Raw genomic sequence first — 24,530 nt, 5'->3', positions numbered from 1 at the left:
ATCAGAAGGGACCTTAAAGCTCATCCAGTTCCAACCCCTTGCCATGGGCAGGGACACCTTTCACTAGAGCCGTTTGCTCCAAGCTCCATCCAACCTGGCCTTGAATACATTGATAAAAAAAGACAGAGACTGGTACAGATACAGAAGACTCTGCAGGACACCAGCCACAGCTTCAGAGTCAGACTGGCAGCACGGCAGCACTTCCAATAGCAGGTTTGGGAGAACAAAAGGACAATGAAGTGTGGCAGTTCCACTTAATTTCTACCACATTATCTTATACCAATATTAGCTACTCTGTAAGCAATTTAAAGGGTATTGCCTAGAGTTTACATGCCTTGGGATGATATTCAGCTAGCACAAATCAATTAAATCCATGGCATGACAACAGCTGAGGATTCAAGTAAATATGCATGTGTGGAAGAAATTCAGCAGTTATTAAATCACTGCATTTTCACCCTCATGCTTTGCTTCCCAAGGCCAAGGACCCAATCCCACAAGCAACACCCCCAGAGTGGCATGAGAATAAACTTCAGTTCCGTGTATGCAGCACTTAAAGAGGTCTGGACTCAGAATTACTTTAAAAAACATAACCCTGGTCCATTCTGGTCACGTAAATTGAGTCAGTGACGAGAATTTGAAGGCACTAATCCTGCTGGGTAATCTATTCAAAGCTGCACTGCTTAAATGATCTACAATTTATTAGTATGACCAATCACATAAGCATTACTTGCAAAAGGCTTTAACTACCATGGCTTTCCCATCCATTTTTATGCGTTGTAATATGGTTAACATTAAAAGAAACAAAGCAGCATAATCTTTTCAGAGTCATTTGCCAGCATGGTTAAAAGCCTGGGTAGGGCACTAGTGCAGGGACTCCCCTTACTGGTGGAACTGGCAACACTGCCGCTGAGGCAAAACTATGGGGCATTGGAAAACCTGGAAGGGGCAAAAGGAAAATAATAGAGGGGTTCTGCTAAGTCTGAGATGCAGTGATGGAAATCCTGGGAGCATCACTGCCTGGGAAACACAATATCAGCCTGCTGAAGGGCTTGTGCTGAGAGTCTCCTTGGAAAACACTCAGCCCACAGGACTTGGCTAGAAGCCACTAAGAGGTAGCTCAGTTTTGGTCAGGCAGAGTATTGATTTAAGGAAAACTCATTGAAGTATTTCCAATGATCTGCTGTAAGGTGAGATCCACACTGTGGCTTTACAATCCGGACTGTGCTCAAGCACCAGAGGAGGGTTCCTGAGCACTGTGCAGCAAGAGTGAACCGAGCTAAAGGGTCTTCCTATGCTCCCAGGGCGATGCTGCCACTCTTTTGATACAGCATTTCACACAGACTGAAGCTTCCTGCCACAGCCCCAGCATTTCCCCTCTGACACTTCAGAAACCTCCCGGCAGCCCAAAATCTACCAACAGAGAGGAATGTGCCAAGTTTTGCTCAGTGAAATAAAATAACAATTGACAGCATTTGAAGCATTCCAGATTCCTACTGGATTCTAGTACAAGATCCTTAAACGAACAAACAAAGAATCCTTCCCACCACCACACACATCACCCACCCCTCAGATTTTGACCTGGCACCCCCCAACCTGCCACCACCCTCTCAGTACCTCCCAGTATCACAGTGCCATCTGCAAGCTCCTGCTTTCCGCACAGTGTGGCAGGGAATAACCCTAACCCCGTATGGGAGGAGCAGCAGGTTAATAAATTACAGGGAGAAGTGGCCTTGGCTTTGCTGCCAGTCCACAGGCTGGGGTCAGGGTCCCAACCCATCCATGGGGCAGCACCAGGACCCCATAGGGAGGGCAAGGAGATGATCACCCTCCTCAAATCAACCCAAACCATGAGAAATGTGGGATGGAACAGAGGTGAAATGCAGGCAAATGAAGAGAAGAGAGAAAACCATAATATGCAAAGCAGAAAAGAAGCAGTTGAAGAGGAAACACAAAGATGCTATCTCTGAAAGTGCCAAAAATAAAAGTTTCCAGTGTCAGTTGAACCAGGGCAGCACAGACATCCTCCTGCCACACTCATGCTTCAGGCTCGGCTTACCCGTGGCCGGGGCAGTCGCACTACTGGCAACCCCACTGCTCCCATGTTTTCCTTTAAACCCCCCAACAACCTTCAGGGGACCCTCTGTAACACTCAAAGACAGGCAACACCGCCTCAGCTCGCCCCAATGCAGACCTGGAGGCAAACACCCGGCTGTCAAAACCCAACAGGGATCTCAGCAAAGACTCTGCCCTCTGAATTTCACAGGAGCAGGTTTTAACGGGCTGCTGCCCTCCAACATAAAGCCATAAAACCTGAACTGGCAGCAAGTGTCACCGAGCCCTGAATCACACCCCCGGTGCCATGCTCCCCTCCCTGTTTTGCTGGTGCAAACCTCACAACATTTCGACATATAAGCAGTAATAGAGGAAAAAAAAAAGCAGTTACCAAAATAGCCCCATGAACGTAACCGGCTCCTCTGGGCACATTTTCTTAATGCCTTTCCCAATACGGTTACAAAAATGGGAACTAACCAAAAAACTCCATCTTTACACCTCGGCACCAGCCGTGCTGCGAGGTTGTATTTCGCTGTGTTTATCTGGATCCTCTCCTCCTACTTTTTGCTCACCGGGGCTTTCCTTTAACCGTGGCTCTTGTTAAACAGCAGAAACCGGCTTTTACAACCCCTAAATACAAAGTTTTGCCACTCTGGGGCGAGCCCAGCTTGCCTTCTGGTTCTGAAATAACACACACACTGCGCCTATGTGAAATAAATTCTCCCATGTTCTTATATGGAAGCCTTGCGAGTCCTCCCACAACCGCCGCCTGTTACAGTATCAGGCAGAGATGGGCACTCGTTATCTAAAAGCCAGTGGGTGAAATTTGGATCCAAATTACCCCAAGACGAACCCACAATGACCACCCCTTGCTGAGCTCGCTCCCCTGCTCCGTGCAGCCCCTGCGGGTTTTATTTCCAAGCTCCAATCGCAACTTTGATTTCAGCATGCCCCAAAAACCAGCAAAATCAAAGGAAAACGAAGGGAACAAAAAGGAACCAGAAGCGGTGTTACCCACCAGGTAGGCCCGTGAGCATCAGATGGAACATTGCCGGGACCAGCCTCTTCCCTTGAGGTTAGCGCAAGGCAGCCAGAGAAAATACAGCGCGGAGGGGTGGGAAGGCGAGAGGAGAAGGGTAAAATGAGCCGGGGAGAGGAGATGTGCTGGAGGGGCCGACAAAGTTAACGCAAAGCGGGGTGTGGAAATAAGCAACGGGGTGGAAAACCCCCTCGGGACAACGAGCCCGCCGGGGAGGGGGTGAAGGGGGAAGAATGGATAAATAAATACACGGAGGCAGAAGGGAAAGCGCGGCAGAGGCACCCCGAGCCGGCGCGGACAAAGGGGAGGACGCGCCGCCGCCGCTGCCACCCTCCAGCCCCAGCCCGGTTCGGTTCGGTTCAGCTCCGCCGGGCGCGGAGCCGCCGCTCTTTGTTCGCCGCGGATCGGATCCAAATGCGGATCCGCACCAGCCCCAGCCCCAGCCCCAGCCCCAGCCCGGGAGGCGCCGGTACCTGCGTCCGCCGGCCGCGGTTCCTGCGCGCCGCTAAGCCCCTGCGGCGCGTCCTGCGGAGCGGAGCGGTGCGGTGCGACTAGCAGCGTCGAGCAGGAGGAAACGGTAATTTATAAGCTCTTTCTTCCTGACCTCTCGTGTCTGTTGTCTAATGAGGGAGCTTTGAGCATCACCCATCCTGCTGAGTGGAAAAACACCGGCACGGCCTCTTCTTTGCTGGGGAGGGGGGAGCCTAAAGGAAGGGGTGTGGGGAAGGAGGGGCCATGCCGCAGACACGGCGGCGGAGCCCGGGCTGGCAGGCGGCCGTGGGGCGGCGGGGAGGGGCAGCGGCCGGGGAGGTGTGTGTGTGTGTGGGGGGGGAATCGACCAACGTCCCCCTGCGGGGAGCGGAGCCCGGCCTCGTCCCGCGGCTGCCGGCCGGGGTCCGGAGCGAGGGAAGGAGGGAAGGAAGGGGAGCGGGCTGCCCGCCGCGGCCAGCCGTGCTCTTTCGGTTTTACCCGTTTAAAACCAGGGTATTTTTGATCTCCACACAAAGAGCGCCCTTCCCGCACACAAAGCATCCCCCCGGGCTGGCACCGGCCCCGCGCTTTGCTCCTCCGCCGCCGCTTCTCCCCCTCCGGAGGGGCGGTGGGAGCTCGGGTTCCAGACCCGGAGTGGCTCCGCAGGGCTCCCCCGGCAGTTGGCCTCGGCAGCCGTCCCGCCTGGAGGAGGAAACCCATTGGGAGCGTGGCCTGGCAGGTGCTTGGGAGACCGGGATCTCCCTGCTCTGCTCTGCCTGCCTCCAGCCCTGCTCGTGGCTGAGAAGCAAGTACGGCCGGGGCCGCCCGCAAGGGAAACGAGCAGGGCAGCGTTTTGTCCTGCCTTGGGTTTCACCACACCGAAAGCCGGTGCTTTTCTCCTGCAGACGAACGTGTATCTGCCTCAAATACGTCTTTGCTCTCCTACCTGCATCTCCTCTAGCTCTGTTTATGGAAGGATACAGCAGCATGGACACTCTCTAGGCGTTTTCATATACGAAGATCTAGTGAGATGCTCTGCACTGCAAAATACCGTTTGGATCGTGGGGGCAGCGTAGCTGGGAAAAAGAGATTTTGGGCAGAAGTCCCTTGCACTGGGAACAGTGGACATGGACTGAAGAAGAGTGAATGCCCCCCACAGCCGTGCTTTTGCAGGCTTTCCTAGATACATCACAAACGACGGCAGCAGTCCCTGAGCAACATACCTTTGGAGCCCAGCATCTATTCATAGGCTGCTGATGGATTCAGTTCCATCACAGGAGTCTCCGGGGGGGCTCTAGAAGAGCCTGGTTTCTTTGGCTGGTTGAGGTCAAAGCTACACCCTTCAGAACCCTCCTCACTGGCAATGCCTGGTGCCAAACAGTGCACTCAGGGCTTTTCAAGTATCTGAGCTGATTTGCCAAGTGAATAGGTTTTTCACTGATAAATAGGTCCAGGTATAGGATATGTGCAGCTAATCAATGACTTATCTCTAGTAAACTAACATGATGTAGTGCATGCTGCCACCTACGTCTCCTGATTCAGGTTTCTGTACTGCACCTTCAATTTATGGGCATCCTTTGCTGAAGGCATCTTGTGAGACTCCACAAGGGACCATAAACAGTTGGGGTTTTTAGGAAGGACCACAAGCTCTGGTAGGCCCACAAAGGAATGAAACCAACCATTTCTCACTGGCTCAGCATGAGGATGCCTTGATGCAGACGAAGAACCAGCAGTCACATTGGTGAAATGTAAGTAGTGGCTGGAGCCTCATCTGTGCTGAGGATGCTGCCAGCACAGCTGTACCACTGACAGCAGTGGAATATTTTGCTCAAGTTCTCTAGAGGAATCAAAGCCTGTATTTTCTGTCTCTGGCTGTCTCTTGTTCTGTTGCTCCTCACTCATTAAAAGGAAATTCAGCCACACAAAGCACATGGTTTGTGTCTGTGTCGAAAAGAAAATAAATGTTTGGGGTAAAAACCCAACAGCCAAAGCTGGTTTGAAATCAGAGGCATGTAAACAGTACCTGGAACTAAGTGGAATAATCATAATGATGATAATAATGAGTCCTTTTGTGTCCTGATGAGTACTGGGAGGAACGCCGCCTTAGCTGCAGCACTGTATGGCAGCACTAGTGCCTCTGGCTCCCTTATGTAACCCAAATCACAAGTTAGAGCCCAAATTACAAAGCACAAGCATGTGTGTAATAGTAACCATATAAATGGTGCCCGAAATGACTATCCTTTTCCTGTAGGTCTGGCTTTGATCTATTAGTATTTTTACTTCTGCAATTGTATTGATTTCAATGGGCACTAGTGCCATTCATAGTGCAATCAAGCCTAACCCCTTAAAAACTCCATCATGAAGGCATTAACCCAAACCGAACTAAGGCCAAAATCACTCTGCTTACAGGTAGGCGTAGTTCAAATGACTGGTATACCAGACCTTGCATGTATCCAGCATTAAGATTCTTCCCTGTGAGGGTGCTGAGGCGCTGGCACAGGGTGCCCAGAGAAGCTGTGGCTGCCCCATCCCTGGCAGTGTTCAAGGCCAGGTTGGACACAGGGGCTTGGAGCAAGCTGCTCCAGTGGAAGGGGTCCCTGCCCATGGCAGGGGTTGGAACTGGATGAGCTTTAAGGTCCCTTCCAACCAAAACCAGTCTGGGATTTCAAGATGCTATAAAAAGCAGAATATCATCTCCCTGTGCTGCTTTGCAGCAGGTTTTTGCTGCCCAGCCCAAGGCACAGGGTAGCAATCACCTTCCTGAGCATTTTCCCTTTTTCTTAGAGACTATTTTTGCCATTACCATGCTGAGCTGCTTTCTGGAGCTGTAAGGTGCTGGGAGTCGATACAATGAGCGCCTCTTGTCTCTGTTTAATCCAATAACATCTCTCCTCTTCTTAATCCACACGTCTGGGTCACAGGGTTTAAAAAAGACACTGGGCCAAATCCCCAGCTTGGGTACAAGGTGTGGAAATCTACTGGGAAGGCACAAAAAGTCAGCAGAGATTCACTGGAAGTGCATCCTATAGAAGAGGTCTCAAGGGGCAGGGATGCGAGTGCCTCATTTCGCAGATGGATGTGTACCCATAAAGGGTATAGCAGAGTTAGATCAGATTTCTGTCACAGGAGGTGGAGGAAGGGATATACACCAGGATCTAAATTATGTTCACCAGCAAATCCTCATTCATTTTCAAATTGAAATGGATTTAATATTTCTTCATCATTTTCAGGAGAAAAACTTGTTTCTTTTCAATGCTGCTGAAGGTTGAAACCTCATGTTTATGGTGTTTTATGGACTCAAGACCAAGGAGCAGGTTTTGCAGGAATTGGGAAGATTTTACACATAAATGTTAAAATAAAAAAAGAAAAACATATCCAGGCACAAAGTGCAGCAGAAATCGAGGGGACAAGTGGACTGCACTGCCTGTGAAGAAGGGTATAAGCAAGAATAGCAAAAAGATGGTCTGAATGAGTCCATCGCATGAACGATGCTCCAAACACAGACTTCCTATACAAAGCTATATGGGAGCAACCTTCAGGGTTCCCCTATAGAGCAAAGGATCCCAGGCTTGAAAAATGGAGGCAGGTTTTGTAAGGGATTTGCACGTCATTCAGTGACCCTGGATTGCAGATTTTAAGCATTACTAAATTGGGGAATAAAATTGTTGGCTTTTGCTATTACGTACCAGGATATCTCTCTAATCCACGCAATCCACTAAGTTGTTGTGGCTTTAGTCCCTGTTTATTTTACATGAAATTATGGCCCGGGCAGTTAATTTTTCTTAGTTTATCCATTTAACTCATATAGGATATGAGTTTAACTCATATAGGAGTATATATTTAACTCATATAGGATATATGAGTTAAAGATAAGATATAACCAGAACTCCAAACATGACCTGTGGTTTTGGTACCCTCCCTATCGTGTGAACCTGCCACTTACAGAACCCCACACCAAGTTTAAAAGTCAATCACAAAGGCAACCCAAACCCACAGGTCTCCTTGAAAATAGGCCCATTGGCATTAAATTCTCTGATTTTAATGCTATGGGTGGCCTATTTTGCTTATATTTGAGACTGCCTATCCATGACAAGATCGCCTCCACCGGTCTTTGCCTTACATCAAGCTGATTAGGTATTAACTTGAGGCACAATTTGAAAGGATGGAGCAGGTCCTTTCTGAACACCAGGTGAGTTTAGAAATGCCTATTCCTTTACTGGTTCCTTAGGTGAGGAGCAAACCCAGAGGACACAAAGAGCCTGGAAGCAAAGTGGTCACACAGGCTTTTGGAAGAAGTGTCTCAAGTTGAGTGGCAATCAGCTACCTGGAAATAAAAACCCTCTCATATATCCAAAGGTTTTCAGTGGGATTTTCAGGAGCTCCTCAGCAATTTAAAGTCCTTGAAAGGAAGGCACTACAGAATGAAAACCAGAAGTATTATTAAAGGATGTCTCCAAAGTGAAAGCCATAAAATGAGCTAAGGCCCAACAACAGGTATCTGTCTCCTGTATGAACTGTATGGTTTGCATTTGTGAAGTCACTTCTAAACCAATGGGTTTTTTCTTCACTGTTGCTATTGGGAGGAACAGTAAAACATGAATAAATGAGGTTAAAGTAATCTAATTAAAAAATAAGCAACGTGCTTTCATCTTCCTTCCATATCCAGTCATTTGGGATTGAACTTACATGAAACAGATAAAAATTCAGTGAAGATTTTGAAGGACAACTGTTTCCCTTTAAGATTAATGATAAACACACTTGTGTGTTCAAGGGAGAATAGATCCACTGTTATGTAAGGGGATAAAGAAACAAAATCCTTTTTTTCCTTAAATTAAAAGAACCAGGATGCATGCGGAGTTTCATCTATCACCCCAAGTTCAGGAAACCCATCTTCTTTCACAACTGCATTCCACATGCTGGGATTGATGGCTTCCAACTTTGAAACGGAATCACAGCAACTAAAAGACAGTAAAGATTTGTTTCTTTGCTTTGACCACACTTTGCCACAATAGATTGTGCCCTGAGGAAGATTCTGCAGCACTTGCCCTGGGCAGCAATCCGAACTGGTGCTCATCTTTTTCTTTCCTGTGGCATTAGTAAACCCAGTTATTGCACTTCCCAGTTGGTTTTAATCTGCTTACCTCATACTAGATGTATGGTAACTTCTCTCTTTTAACCATTTTTTAGCCTGAACTATTACATAACAGCTCCTATCAAATCTTATCAATGCCTACCTAAATTTGCCCAAAATGGGACAAAATCAGGCAATGGGGTTCTTTAATGTTGGCATTGTCCTTTGCTGGCTCATATATATATCAGATATCATACACATATATATGTATATATGATATATATGCGTATGATGTATATATGATATACATGGATATATATAATATATATGCTCTCTATATATCTGATATATATGGTTCATATATATATCAGATTATCATATATAGTCTGCAAAAAAACTCAACTAAAACCTCATTTTCTACCATATAACCTGCATTTTCCACTTCTGCATTTCACAAAAGCACTCAAACCACAACTTCTGCAGCAGAAGTTGATACATAAAGTTCCTCTTTACCACATGAATTCAGTTTTCCAAAAGAAGGCAAACGAAGGCTATTAATAACCAAGATACAAAGCCCTGAAAAGGCGGAGCCTGAATGTACTTGCTGCAAGAAAATAAAGTCATTTTGCTGGATCTAAATCTGGAGCCATTATTTGACACAGTGCAGAACAGTTTGGGATTTGCATAGAGAGGCACTGCTGAATTAAGGTAATAATCACCAACCACGTCCTGGGCTGCACCCCCAGAGCATGAGCATCAGGTCAAGGGAGGGGATTCTCCCCGTCTTGTGCTCTGCGGAGACCCCCCTGCAGTCCTGGTCCAGCTCTGGGACAACAGCACCAGAGGGATGTGGAGCTGCTGGAGCAAGTCCAGAGGAGGCCATGGAGATGCTGTGAGGGCTGGAGCAGCTCTGCTCTGGAGCCAGGCTGAGAGAGCTGGGCTGGGTCAGCCTGGAGAAGAGAAGGCTCCTGAAGGGGAGACCTGAGAGCAGCTCCAGTGCCTGAAGGGGCTGCAGGAAACCTGGAGAGGGGCTTTGGACAAGGGCCTGTAGGGACAGGCCAAGGGGAATGGCTTTAACCTGCCAGAGGGGAGACTGAGATGAGCTCTTAGGCAGAAGCTCTTCCCTGTGAGGGTGCTGAGGCGCTGGCACAGGGTGCCCAGAGAAGCTGTGGCTGCCCCATCCCTGGCAGTGTTCAAGGGCAGGTTGGACACAGGGGCTTGGAGCAAGCTGCTCTAGTGGAAGGGGTCCCTGCCCATGGCAGGGGCTGGAGCTGGATGAGCTTTAAGGTCCCTTCCAACCCAAACCACTCTATGATACTTCTGCATGAAAGCAGCACGTATGTGTTTGGCTGAGCTACTTGGAGCTTTGTCTGCAGAGCAGAGTAAACCCTGCTTGCACATGTTCACACCTGACATTTCAGTCCTGAAAAGTAAAGCTTCACATCTGAGCAGTTTAAGTGGCGATCCCTCTGTGGAGTAAGCCCTCTGTTAGCACTACTCCAGGTGATACCAGGCATGACAGTGGAAAACAGTCCAGAAACGTATGGTGCTGAGCTCACTGATGCCATGGAGAACCTCTCAGCTTATGTGAGTGATCCAGACAAACCAATGGGTTAAAGTCATCGAAGAGCAGTGAATTCATATAGACTCACATTTCTTTTTATTTGCTTATGGGTCCCTCTATACCCTTCCCTCTCAAAGTGATGATGAAACTCTTATGACTAGTGTATAAGAATGATTTTAAAGTACCTACTTTATCCTGACAAATTCCATTGGCAGCTGTAGGCAACCACTAAGACAAAATACTGTAACAAACAAACCCATTCCCAAATGCCTGCTTTTACTGGTTCAGGTGGAGAGAATTTCTACCTAGGTGAATCAATGCACTGCAAGCAGAGAGGGAAAGGGCTGCAAATGCTTGAGTGTCCGGAAGAAATAGATCCCAAACAAACCCTGCAAGCTAACCAAACACTGCTCATCCAGTTTTAGGTGATTTTAAGTAACCAAACTGGAAAGCAAACATGTAATCTAAACTCGAAACCACAGCACTTCGGTTTTCCGGACTACCCATCCAAATGCAAACCAAACACCTCGCATCTGCTGGCCGGGGAGGCAGAGCTGGCGTTGGGACCTTTGCTTTCACCCAGCCAAGCAGTGTGTCAGCATCTGCTGTACCCTCCCTTGGGATGGTTCTGATGGCTCCAGGCACGTCCGTGCCCGCTGTCCCCTGGCACAGCCTGGGCACAAGCACTTAAGGCATTGCCTGCGTGCTCCGAGGAGGATGCCTCGGTTTTCACCTCCGCGGCAGCACGTCGCTCCGGAGGGCAGCAATGTCACTGAGCACATGGCTTGGGTGACCTTGAGCCTCCCACAGCAGTTACCTTTTCTGGGCCTTTGGCATGCTCTCAAGTGATCTTTAAGCCAGAATCGCCACTGCCTAAAATAAATCCAGCAATATTCCCTGCGGCATCCCTGCGCTTCTCCTTCAGGATACCGGGCTCTTACCTCCTAACCTGGGCAGATGCAGGGTTTGGAAAGGTTACCCGGGTGCTTCCCGAGAAGTGAGCTCCTCAGTGTTAGGAGGAAAGGCAGAACTTTAGGGTGTTTTCTTGCCTGTCCCTATATGCTGATGGTGTGGGGATGTGCCGCACTGTTCAGAGGTGGCCTTGACGATGGTATTTTTACAAGGTGTTTCCTCCCCGCTCCCAAAGACTGTCCCATTTAGGGAGAATGGAAGCTGGATCAAGAGGGATTGCTTCTCTGACCTTTGTCAAGCCTTTGGTGTGGGGCCTGTGGTGGAAGGGGCTGGGGTGAGGGACAGAGCTCCTACATGGCTCTGGAGCAAGCAAACACAAGTGCTAAGGAGACAAAATACCCCAAACTCCATGGACTGCCTGGCCAATGCACACACATGTGGCATTTCCAGCTTTCATTTTGAAGGCCCAGAATATCTTCATCAAGTCTTTCCTTCCTGTAAGCCCAGGCAGAAGGAAGGAGAGTTGACCGGAGTGATGGATACAACCCAGGATTCAGGAGCAGCTACCGCTTTAAGTTTGGCCTTTAGTGGTTTTAGAAGTACCTGTTCCTTAAAAATAAAAGATCTCTGATCTTCCCTTCACATCCAATTAATAACATTTGCTATCAGTTTCTTTCAAATGCCCATCTAGCACGTAATCACAAAGCTGCACTCATGTAAAGCAATGCACAACATCAGCTTCTAAGGTCTCCCTCAAGCTACCCAGGCCTCCCAGTTACCTTGGGCTCAGGTTTGTGGGGTTGCATCCTTGCAGAGAGCAGCTGCTACCTGCCTGTTGCAGCCAGAGCAATCCCACTTCATTGTTTCTACATGGGAGGATGCAGAGAAGGGATGGGGTAGAACAGGCTCGGCACCTCCAATTCCTCTGTAGGTCCTGTGTAGCCATGTGGAAAGGGGCATGGCATTTATGGAGGCACATTCACCGTCTTGCAGGACCTCAGAGTGCAGTCACCATCTCCAGCTGGACCAGTAGACATTGCCACGTGCCCACTCCACAGGGCTTAAACACAGTTTCCCCTCAAGCTGTATTCATGCTTTGCAGTCTGAATTTCACTTTCCCATTGAGAGCCTAAGCTCCCAGTTGTGCCAGTAAGAGCCGGGTTTGAATACAGGTCATGTTTCTACTGTTCTCCATCAGCATCACAGCTGTTTGCTCCCAACAGGCAGACAGATATTCTTATAAGAGCAGAAGCATGAATTATGTCAAACTTGCCTTGGGATGAATTTTCAAGGGTACTGTGAGTCTGTTTGCACAACAAAACGGGAGCTTTCCTCCTGCTGAGTGGTTCATGTTGCTTCCACGAGCGCTACAAAAGAGGCTGGCTCTTTTCAATGTCAGCAGATACCTGGAACTGGAATTGCTTCCCACAAATTCTTTGGAAGCTGTTGTTGATGTTGATGTTTCTGTCTAATCGGACCCAAAGTTCAGTTTGGTAATTTCCATAGACCTTGCTTTTAGGTAGAAGCAATTAGCTTAACAAAACAGTAGATAGGATCTCTGCTGTGTTTGCAATGCCTGATGCTGACTCTTACCTGGTGGGAAATGGCTTTGGAGGAGCACAGCCACGTCATTGTAGCTGTTTACATCACATTTCTGACAGGCCTCCACCCTGCTTTCCCCATCTGTACTTTGTTTTTCATGAATAAAGGTCGTGGCATTGGCATCACAAACAATATTGTTGCTTGTAGAAGGAATTCAGCTGTCCCCTCTGGGCCATGAAACAATCCACATGATGGGACAGTAATGCACTCAAATGGTGGCAGGGCAGAAATCAGAGATGGAAAAGAAGATGAAGACCCACAGAGATCTCTGCAGACCTAAAGGGATCCTACAGGAAACCTGGAGAGGGGCTTTGGACAAGGGCCTGCAGGGACAGGCCAAGGGGAATGGCTTTAACCTGCCAGAGGGGAGACTGAGATGAGCTCTTAGGCAGAAGCTCTTCCCTGTGAGGGTGCTGAGGCGCTGGCACAGGGTGCCCAGAGAAGCTGTGGCTGCCCCATCCCTGGCAGTGCTCAAGGGCAGGTTGGACACAGGGGCTTGGAGCAAGCTGCTCTAGTGGAAGGGGTCCCTACCCGTGGCAGGGCTTGGAAGAGCTGGAGGAGCTTTAAGGTCCTCTACAACCCAAAGGGTTGAACCTTCCTTCCCAGAATCACACCAATACAATTAAAGAGTAAATCGAATTCTCGAGCAATAGTAAACAGCTTAGATGGTAATTCCTTGGTTTATCTCAGCTAAAGTCTTATGGAAGATATGGTTCAAACTAAGAAGTGTCTGAATAATAATTAATACTGGTTTTTAACACAGTATTTTAGTGTAATCCCAGAAATCATAATTTAAGGAGATCTTCCTTGTTGCAAAGCCCTCAGGATTCACGTGGCAATAACCAGTAATCAGATAAAATAGAAGCAATTAATAAAGCATTTCATCATTAGACAGATTTCCAACACTGGAAGATCCTGCAAATCACCCAGCAGGTTTTACACATCTGCCGGCATTTGGGATTTCGTCAGTAATGAAAGCCCAGTGAATGGTGAATACAAGTATAAGGCTTAAAGCAATGTCACACAGGCTCAGTGTGCACAGAAATAGTATTTTAAGGGACTTGTTCAAATTTAAACCAAACTGTTTCTTTTCTTTATAAAGCATTCTCCTCTTGATTATGAACAGAATGAAAGTTGCCCCCAAAAGAAAGAGGTTTTAAACATAAACCCATCACATTCCTATTTTCCCTTAGCATTGACTAAGAAGTGGTTGAGGTTACATCCCCATTTAAGGTTTCCACACCTCTTTGCACTGTATTTCCTCCATGAAATGTCATAACTTCTGCTAACTGGGTAGGCCTGGGAGGTCTGCAGAGCACACCCATGCTCTCTAGGAAGTGGTTTTGGTGCTGCTCTAACAACCTTAAAGCAGTATCGAGTAAGCAGAGGTGCTGCTCAGCAGAGAAGTAACATCAAACTCTTGTCTGTACACCCTTATAATTATTAAGAATGGAGGCAGCAGTTATGATGATCAAGCCTAATACCGTTCAAAGAAGGTTTTGAACGTGAAGCTCCTTTAACTCACCCTTATGAGATGACCTCTGAAGGTCCCTTCCAACGCAAACTGTTCTATGATTTGATGAGCCAGGGACCATCTGATGAAAAGTCCTAAAGAAGCACAAGGTATCCCTGCTGCAAAGCTAAGGTTTAAGCTCTGAAAAACAGAAGTGTGCTTAGAACAAAGAGGTTTTGAACACAGAACCTGAATCATGGCAATGCACACTGCCAAGCACTTCATCTGCCTGCTGCTGTTTACGTTTTCCAAATCCACATGGAGTATTGTCAAGGACCTTGGCTACCTTTGCCTGTCACTGATCCAAGGCTGTTTAAGCTTTCTCCAGAACTAGTCCCTGCTGCCACTCAGTAGTTTTTGCTGTTGCTTTTGTTTGCCGTTCATCTCTGAATTGTTTCCAGCCCTCAAGCATCTTTCTGGTACCAGAACAGGGTATTTCAGGCAGTGTTTTAAGGGCATCAAAAAAAAGTCTAAAACTCCCTCCTCCATGACTCTCACATAGTCAACCCGTATCCTTTTGATTTCAGACCTTGTTTCAGGTCTGCGCAAGAACAGCTTTGCCATCTCTGGTCGGGTATGGCTGCTTCATTTCCCTTTGGATTTGATTTTTTCCAGTTTTCTGGAGAGGTTTCACACAGCTTGCCACCACAGCTCGAGTGGACAATAAAAACATGGATGGGAACTCCTCCAAAGTACGTGTTTGCAAGGAGCGCCATGCCAGGAACATCATTACCAGAGTCCTAGCAACTAATCCAGAACTGATGCCATAACTTTTATGTGTACCAGGGGCACTGGAACCCATGCTGAAATACTTGGCAAGTCTGCCCTTAAATTAGGATATATTCTATTGATATTGGCTACGATCGACCACAACATTCCTTGGTTTTGAGGTAGTATTTCTGAAGGGGGAGGGCTTGCGATGCCAGTTCCTGTCATATGTTTTCCTGTCTCACCCTATCTCCAAGCCCAGCTAATCTGATGATATCCAACTGTCCTAACGAGCTGCATCTACTTCTAGACTGAAGCGCTGACAGCTGCCTGTGCTATTGCCAACAAAAACTTTGGAGACAACTGCATCTCATTCCTGCAACTACACAAATTGCTCAGTTTCCAGCCCAAATATGAGATGTAATGAGACTTCTTTTCATTGATCCGGGTCTAAAAAAAGGTGTGTCAAGAATGTACTCAATCATTTCCTCACGTGCAGCTTAATATCTCAGCTGGAAATGAAGTTTCTGTCAACTGGTTACAGAGGAGAAATCAAGGGCTTGTGTCCATTATAGCAGAGGTACAGTCACATGGGCTAAGGTCACTGAGAAGGACATGTTCCTCCAATTAATGTTGGCATGTGTTTACTTATATTTTTATACATTGGTAATTCTTCCATTTGCTGCTCTTGCATTCAAAGCACATGTCAAGAGTTTCAGCTTGTTCTTATTACCTCTCCTATGGAGCCAGGCTGAGAGAGCTGGGCTGGGTCAGCCTGGAGAAGAAAAGGCTCCTTAAGGAGCCTTAGAGCAGCTCCAGTGCCTAAAGGGGCTACAAGTAACCTGGAGAGAGGCTTCGGCCAAGGGCCTGTAGGGACAGGACAAGGGGAGAGACCCACAGAAATGCTGCTCTTCATCCAAACATGGTCAGAATAAACATAAGCAACACTCCACTGAGAGCTATCAGCGCAACTCATCTCCAGGCAGAAATTAAGAGTTTTCCTTGTCAAAAGAAAACCCACATCTACCCTCTGCCCCTCATAACTTTTAGGACTTGTCAGATTCCAGGAATCATGGAAAACTACTTCCTGAGCCAGGGGCTAAGGAGCAGCAAAACTAGGGAAGCACAGCTTCTGGCTTAGAGGAGCTCTGCTCACTGTTGTGGCCTCTCCTATGCCAGCCCTTTGCACTCTGTTTTCACAGCTGAATGCAGGACCCTATTCCTCCATTCAGCTTTTCCTCGGTAAGTTCCTTACAGATATACAAGCACAATAACTCCAAACTCTTACTGAGACCAGGCTGGGAAGGAAGAAAGGGAATTTGTTATTGTTCTAAGGTTCTTTTTCATTCAATTCTTGGGATGTGCTCAAACATTATGATGGTGGAGACCATATAAGTAGCCAGATTAGAACAACAGACATAACAGTGGTATTGGATACAGGAATAGCAGCCATTGCCAGTTCCATGGAAAGACAGGACAAATGAATAAACATCGATCATAACATCTGAAACCACCAGGCTTGGAAAAGCCTCTTTATTTTAGGAATAATCCACTGAAAGATGCCAGGGCTGGATCTGACCAGCTCCGAGTGTTTCTCAGGAGTGTAATTGCCATTGAGGAAGAAAAGGATGTTTGAGGATGGATAAATACGGGAACCATCTACGCCATCATCTTTTAGCCACTAAGCTCTAGAGACAAATACAAGGCTTGGTTTGTTTGGTAGGGTTTATTGGTGTTCTGATTTGAAATCTGTAGTTTTCCCTAAGCATTTTTTCCAGATGTTTTTCATGCTGAAAAATTGCAAGCAGACCCAGGACGATGTCCAAAGTGAATGCAAAGCAAGCAAATAACCCCAAAGAGGTTTATTTCCCAACAACTTTTGAGTTACAAGATGGGCTCACCTGTACAGGACCTTCTCCCCTCTTAGCAGATCTAACACCCCATCAAGAATAAGGCAAGGAAGGATCCAGAAGGAAATGGTAAACATCTTGATGGATGTCAATGCAACTATACTATAAATCCTATCCCACCCTATGGGGATTGAAAGGTATTTTCAGTGCCTGGTGTTATTTAGGAAGACATTTCTGATGGAACACGTGCTGTGCCATTCCAAGGAGGGAGGAATTGGCTTCTTTAGGATTACTGAAAACTTAGTAAATAAGAAGCTTTCTGTATTTCCTCTCAGCTGGAGCCCAATCACTGCAACACACTTAGAAGAGCTGGAGGCTGAAAGAAGAGAAATTCTCTGATTTGACCCGAATTCTTTACACTATAGCTGGTGTGTGCACAATTCATCCGGGTTCTGTGCAGTGCAAGATACTGAATATCTCTGCCTGCCTCAGCAATATTCTGAGCTTTACATTGAGCTGAGCACTCAAATCCTGCAAGGTGGCACTGGGAGGCCAATCCCTTGGGACATCCTTGGTGTCGAATTCTTTGAGGTTACTTAAGTAGACTATGCAAAGAGATCACTTAATCACAGGGAGGTGACTTTTACCTTCTATAGAGCACCAAGAAGACCATACATTATAAAACTGTGCCCAGTTTTGGTTTCCTCAGCAAAAGACAAGTGCTAAAAGATAAATCAAAGCATAACCGCAATGCAGTTTGAAGAGGTTTGAGATACTGATACAGGATGGGAATGCCTGAAATGCTGGCACCATGAAAATCAGTATGAAAACCTCCTAGTGACTGCATTGGGCTTGTATGCATACAGTTCATGCAGACAAAGACAGTATAAACACCAGAGGCTCAATTGTCCCTGAGCTAACAGAGCTCAGTTGTTTAAGCGCAGGAAACGGCCCACCCTTTTCCCACCTTTGTACACCCAGGCAGGGGTCAGCCACAGTGTAGCTGCCACACTGGCAAGGCTGATGCAAGCTCACGTCTGGCACTGGGTGGCCAAGGCAGGGAGATGGCAGAGCCACTGCCATGGAGCTCGTGACTGATAGCAGATGTGGCCGTAGAGATACAGTCAAGCTGTGACAATGCCTTGTGGTCGAGCAGATACACTCCACCAGTTGGCTTGGAGATAGTGGCATAAACCACTGCTCAAGACAGAGTTTTCCTTCTTAGAGTATAAAGTATATCGAAGTATATCCCCCTCTGCTCTGGTGAGACCCCCCTGCAGTCTTGAGTCCAGCTCTGGGGGCAACAACACAAGAGGGATGCGGAGATGCTGCGAGGGCTGGAGCAGCTCTGCTCTGGAGCCAGGCTGAGAGAGCTGGGCTGGGTCAGCCTGGAGAAGAGAAGGCTCCTGAAGGAGAGACCTGAGAGCAGCTCCAGTGCCTAAAGGGGCCACATTCTTCCCTGTGAGGGTGCTGAGGAGCTGGCACAGGGTGCCCAGAGAAGCTGTGGCTGCCCCATCCCTGGCAGTGTTCAAGGCCAGGTTGGACACAGGGGCTTGGAGCAAGCTGCTCTAGTGGAAGGGGTCCCTGCCCGTGGCAGGGGTTGGAGCTGGAGGAGCTTTAAGGTCCCTTCCAACCCAAACCATTCCATGATACTACTCAGGTGAAAGAAAGTTTTCATCAGTTGCCTTTATAAGGGGAACAAGTCCAAGAAAGCAGAAGTACCAGTGCTATCGACAACACATCCCACTTCCTCCCAGTATCTTTTGTCACCACTAATGGGATCCTGAAGTAGTTGTTTTTAATTCAGGATTGAGGTGATTTCATCCTTCACATTCATTATCTGAGTAAGCAATTACATACTTCTCTCGTGCTTCATATTTGTCTTCATTATTCACCTTTGGTAATGGAACATTTAACAGGAGAGGGAAGGTGTGAGTTCAGTGCCAGAGAGTGCCTCCGCAGGCAAAACGAATGCAGGCACAAGAATCAAACACCGTGATGGAAAACAAAACTATTCGCTTTTTGTTAACTGAAAAACTCCAGGCAAAGTAGTTACCCAGCCTCCTACAGGAGCTCTCCACAGCTAAAGCATTGTGAAGCCCTCATCTTGGGAGCAGCAGGAGAAGCACCGAGAGCTGAATTTCCATGCTACGCAGACACGCACACATTAAATCCGGTTGTGGTTTTCTTAAGATGCAAAGACTCTGAAGTCAGCCCCGATTCAACTCATCAGTTCCAGCTAATTTTCAAACCAAGGGCTCTAATAAGCAGCTTCAAGAGCATCTGGGCAAATGTAGCTCCAACCAATTTGCCTCTAGAACATCCTTTGAATACGTTTGCACAGCCTGCGTTCACAAAGCTCCCTAAAACCTGCCCTACCTGCACAAGGTGCTTACAAGTCATTCACCTTTCCTTCAGTTGATATTAAGAGTACTCCTGTGTGGAATCACGATGATTTAACCACCGGACATGCAGTGTGCAGGCAGGGGGCTCGTTGTCCCACGTCACTGTGCCACAACCTTGACCTAATGATAGGATATCGGAGAGGAAGAATGTAGAGCAATCACTGCCACCCGGGCTTGGCTTTCCTACTGCGGCGCTATGCCAAATTTGATAGTCTCTTTGGTGATCCAGGCACATGCCCATTAAGACGAGTTTATTTTAAAGAGGTCAGGTAGCAGCTGATGGGTGGTGGGAATCTTGTAGCATTCCCAAAACAGGCAGCGTTTGAATGAACAAGCTGCAGATGCAAACGTCAGCAGATGTACTGGCAATGCCCTGTGCTAGAGTTGTTATGAACTTTGAGTACTTGCTGTTTGGTGCCTAATTTTAGTGCCTATTCACTAAATCAGTTCATTACTTACAGCATGTTGGGATCTAGGGATCTTGGTCAGATTCAGAGTCCCTTGGTGCGGCACAAACGTCAGGCTAAGGCCCTGCAAACTCTTACCCATGGGCTGAACTTTCTGTGCAGCTGGAACTTGGTTCAGCCTGACCTGTGCAGTTATGCAGTTCTATTGTGCTCTAGTTCATTATCTATTTAACACCTACTGAACTTGCTGCAACTGCTTAAAAGCATAAAGTAAGTCATGCACATAAATGTGTGTAGAACGTGGGGCTTAATAAAGACCAGCAGCAATACGGGCAGAGGAAAGCTTGAGAGAGAGAGAAGATAAAAGTAACCATAAAGGGAACTTGTGATTACACAGACTCGCTACATACATAATTTGTGGGCTTCGTGGTTTGGGAATTCTGTTTGTTTGCTTAATGTAAATGAGCAAGAGAATGTAAAGAATCTCTGCCACCTACTGAAGCCAAGAACTGAAATGCTGTAGGCCTCACCCGGAGCGTTGGTAAGTCATTCCTTGCTCAGCAAAACACTTGGCCACATTTTGCACTCCAAGAGGAAAATACCAAAGAACATGTTTTCTGCTAGAACCGGGGACCGCTTGCCCGCAAAGTGCAAGCCCAAATGAACATGCTGTTCCCCAAACACTCCTGCACAATGAGCGTAAGGGGGGAGGACTCATGGGAGGTTTGGGGCTGTTCTTCCTTTCAGTATTTGTGTGCTCCTTTCTACCAGCTGTAGCCAAAAGCCACCTTGGGGAATGTTCTGTATTCAGAGTCTAATTTAGTTGTACCCAATTTAGATGCAAGTTCTCACCATGCATCACTTTGAGAACAAGATTCTTTGTAAGCTGTTGACAGAAAATGTTTATAGTCCCATTATACTTGAGTAAAAAATGCAAACTGAGTAATGGATGCAATATCTTTTCCTTCAGTTTACTGCAGTTTATTTCCCTGATGTGCACAGTTTTGCCCAGACTTTTAAAACAAATCCACTTTGTCTTGACTTGGGCTCTTGACCAGTTCAGCAAGCTGAAGTTTGGAGTTTGCGGAGTGCGATGGTCTTGCGGTGATGATACTTCAAAGGAACCAAGATTCCTAAACCCCACTGTGTTAATAAGAAACGTGTCGTAAGTCCTTTGCTTTGGGAACACTGAGATAACCGCTCACCTTTAACGTACTGACACACCGAATTTTGACTACTGAATACTCAGCAACAATCCACACACCAAGTATCGGCTATTTGTAGCACGTGGCAAACAGAACAGAAGAGGTGGCACTCCGAGTATCAGCTCTCTGCAGGTCTAAAAGTCTTATTTAACAAAGAGTTTCTCTGCTTGCTGAAGTTAAGCACACACCAAAGATAAGCATAAGCCTGAAAGCTTTGCTGAATTCGTACCCTTCTTAGGTAGGATTTTAGTTCTTGCTTAATCTGGGCCGCAGCTAACAGCTGAGGAGTGATACTGAGAGTAACAACCAGGACTCCGGGGAGGGTGTGGATGCTATTTTTGACCCACTTAAATTGATTGCTATTCAAGTTTTGTGTCAGTTACAACACATTACACAGATACAGAAACTCTACAAGCAGGCCCGAGTTATCTTCTTGGTTTAATGACACCTCACATATAGGTCTCTAGAGCCCCTCAGCTTTTTACCTTGCCGGGTGGCTTTCTTTTCACCCCATCGTGCCAAGTCGGCTGATCTCATTGAATATTGATATGTGAAAGGGACAAGCCTTCCCTTTCTTTAACATGGGCCTTGTTTGCTCTTCCTGGCATTGAATCCTTATTACGCCTGCAGGGAGGGTTAGCTTTCAACCGTTGTGTTATTGGAACGTGTCTCCATCAAGATAGAGGCATGCCCCAGCAGGACAAGGTGCTGTGAGAGTTCAGGTTGTTGTTGTCAGCTTCCAGTAAAGGAAACTGTTTTTCAGCCACCCATGTTGAACTGCCAGTGGCCAACACAGAAACCTTTTGTTGAACAAAAGCTGCTGGACCACTGGCATTCACGACACCAAAGATGCAGCCCGGCCATCAAAGCAAATCAAAGGCCAAACCTTGAATTTCTTACTGAAGGCTTGATCTCGTTAAGCTTGACTTGCCTAAGAAATCTTCCTTAGCAGTATTAATCCTATTGATTTGAGCACTAACTCAATCCTTTCCCTACTGAAATTCCCCCTGAACAGAGTGAGGAGAAGCCAAAAACTTGTGGATTACACTGGTGAAAGGATATGCTATGAGCAGGCATTATGGGCTTTGGGAGGAACAGAACAGAGCAGAGTACATGATTATAAATCACAGGATCATGCTTTTAAACCAAACACAGGGTCCTTGCGTGCTTTTCTCTGAAATAAGTGGGAGGAGGCTGTCAAGGCTAAGACGATGCTGGATTGCATCTTTGCCATACCTTGTGTCGGTTCTCCTTGCGTACCTGCCTGTGGACAGACCATGCTTTCCATAGGCTTTTTTGACCTTCACATACAGACCTTGATCTTTCCAACAAACGCAAATGAAGCTCCAGCTCACGAGGAAAGACACTCAGATTATGACAACATGCTGACACACACGATAAGTGTTCTTTGCAACTCAAACTAGCCAGAATACCCCTATGAAATATTCTTTCTCACACAACATGCTGTTTTCTCATTATGTGTGTTGACATTTTTCAGACTGACCTCAGCTAGATATTTTGTTCCGGAGTCCCCATTTAGTGGAACATTTAAACAATAACACTTTGAAGCATGCTCAGTCTCTCTTTTGAAGTCCATTCAGGCTCTGCCCTAGGGTCAGCAGGCGCATTCCAGCAATGATGCACAGACCATCTGCTGTACAAGTTGAAATCCCACTGGTCCTATACCTAGAGGTACTAACATGTTGCATAACTCCTGCTGAAAAACAGCCTGTCAGTTCAGACAGGGCTTGGATTTATTCCTATAGTTCTCTTATCCTCCCACTGGAGGGCCTGTGCACAGTAACCTCTGAGAGTCATTTCTGGCGACTACAAAGTAAGGAGCTAAATAATAAGAAACAACATTAAGTTCTTCCATTCACAAGCATTATTTTCCTTTGCCCCTCTACTCCCTGGCTCTCTGAGTCCCAGAGTTCATTGTCTGGCATCTCATTTAGGTGCCTTCCTATCTCATACTTTTGACTTAGGTAGCTCTGGCTAAGTTACCCTAAATCGTGCTCCATGGCTCAGTGTCAATTGCTGAACAAGGATGGTGCAGCATGAAGGGTGAGTTTTCTAAAACAATGCCAATGATTCAGATGACCAGTGACCATACAGTAGGAATCTGGCATCAAAAACATGAGAGAAATCTCTGCCAAATTATGTCTTTGTCTATATATTTTACCCATTGTGCTTTAATGTTAACTAGTCATTATTAAACATAACAATGCATTGGCTAAGGTTAATGTATTTCAGACCCAGGCACTGTTGGTCTTATTGATGCTATGTAAACACAGAGGAAGGAGTGGTCCCTGCCCTTGGGAGTTTAGAATCTAAACTTGGACAATACACTTCAAACATATGGTATATCCTGCAGGCTGAGCTACCAAACTTCAATCAGCATTAGCCTTAACAATTAATTTATGTTGCACATATGTTCTGCATTTGGGGGCGTTAGCCCTGATGGGCCCCTTGAAGGAAATATGATTGTATGGACATGCTGACCTTTTAGATGCAGAAGGAGATGGCAACAAGGAAGAGGAGGCCAGGTGAGACCTGTGGGATGGAGCATGGCAGAGGGAGATAAATAGGATACAAAAGAGAGAGATTTGGAAGTCTTGTAGCATAAGTGGAGAACAGCTGCAGCAGAGCAACTTTCTCAAAGCAGCTCTAGCACTAGTCGAGCCCCAAAATAAGCGGGCACATTTCCACTTTTGAGTATCTGTCACTTATATAGACGGCTCCTTGGAAACCGAGCTCTCCGGAAAATCTGTCCTCAACGGTGGGTGCTGAGCACTAGGCAATCTGGCCTGTTCATTTTCTCAGTGCGTGCTTCATCTGTTCTAAGGAACAAGTCCTTCTGGAAATGTAAAAGAAACAGGCAGAAAGAAGCGTTGGATACAGAAAAGCACACAAGCTGCCTCGTGGGCGAATGCTCAAGAAAGGCAGAACAAGCCAAACTTTATAAGCCAGATGAAGTCAAATGTCTAGCCACCAGGACCCTTTACAAAGCACTGCAGCAGAGCAGGAAAGATGGTGGACATGGGTTAAAGCACCGAGTAGGAGTCAGGAGATAAGAACCGGCTGATTTGCTTCACCTCCCTGCTCAAGATGTTCTTATCTGTCACAGAAAGAAGAAGTGGAACAGGAATATCTGCCCCACTGCCCTCCAGGAGGAAACTGTGAACGTTAGTTAGGATCAAAATATCGCCTCAGATGGAAGCGGCAGCCCATGGAGTCGAAGGGAGATCCTCTGAGGCTTTCTGCCTCCGCAAAACAGAGTTGAAAACTCTGTAGATGTGGTATCCCTGGAGACATCCAAGGCCAGGCTGGATGTGGTTCAGAGCAAGCAGATCTAGTTGAGGATGTCCCTGCTCATTGCAGGGGGGTTGGACTAGATGAGCTTTGAAGGTCCCTTCCAACCCAAACTATTCTGAGTCTATGATTCTGTAACACAGCATGAAGGGACACAGCTGAAGAGCATATGGTGGGACATAGAATCATAGAATAGTTAGGGTTGGAAAGCACCTTAAGATCATCCAGTTCCAACCCCCTGCCATAGGCAGGGACACCTCACACTAAACCATCTCACCCAAGGCTCTGTCCAACCTGGCCTTGAACACCACCAGGGATGGAGCATTCACAGCTTCCCTGGGCAACTCACTCCAGTGCCTCACCACCCTTACAGTGAAGAGCTCCTTCCTTATATCCAGTCTAAACTTCCCCTGTTTAAG

General features: G+C 46.9%; 1 protein-coding gene and 1 long non-coding RNA gene across 12 annotated transcripts in view; one reads left to right on the top strand and one right to left on the bottom strand.

Moving 5' to 3' along the window:
* SLC6A6 (solute carrier family 6 member 6) overlaps positions 1-24,530 on the bottom strand; it is a 114,293-nt gene that overhangs the window by 54,953 nt on the left and 34,810 nt on the right. For 4 of the 11 annotated variants that reach the window (XM_062637031.1, XM_062637058.1, XM_062637091.1 and 1 more), the window contains exon 1: positions 3,565-3,708. The exons of the other annotated variants lie outside the window; for them this stretch is intronic. The gene's annotated coding sequence lies outside the window, so the exon portion shown is untranslated. Of the gene's footprint in view, positions 1-3,564; positions 3,709-24,530 lie in introns of those variants that run through there. 11 annotated transcript variants of the gene reach the window in all.
* LOC134173352 (uncharacterized) lies at positions 3,532-5,488 on the top strand. Its single transcript, XR_009968217.1, has 2 exons — positions 3,532-3,668; positions 4,468-5,488. It is a non-coding gene; the product is annotated as an uncharacterized LOC134173352 (long non-coding RNA).

The sequence above is a fragment of the Pezoporus occidentalis genome, unplaced genomic scaffold (assembly GCF_034315485.1).
Source record: "Pezoporus occidentalis ecotype Australia unplaced genomic scaffold, CSIRO_AGI_Poc_V1 ctg114, whole genome shotgun sequence".
Taxonomy (NCBI): domain Eukaryota; kingdom Metazoa; phylum Chordata; class Aves; order Psittaciformes; family Psittacidae; genus Pezoporus; species Pezoporus occidentalis.
This window is presented reverse-complemented; position numbering and strand designations above follow the sequence as displayed.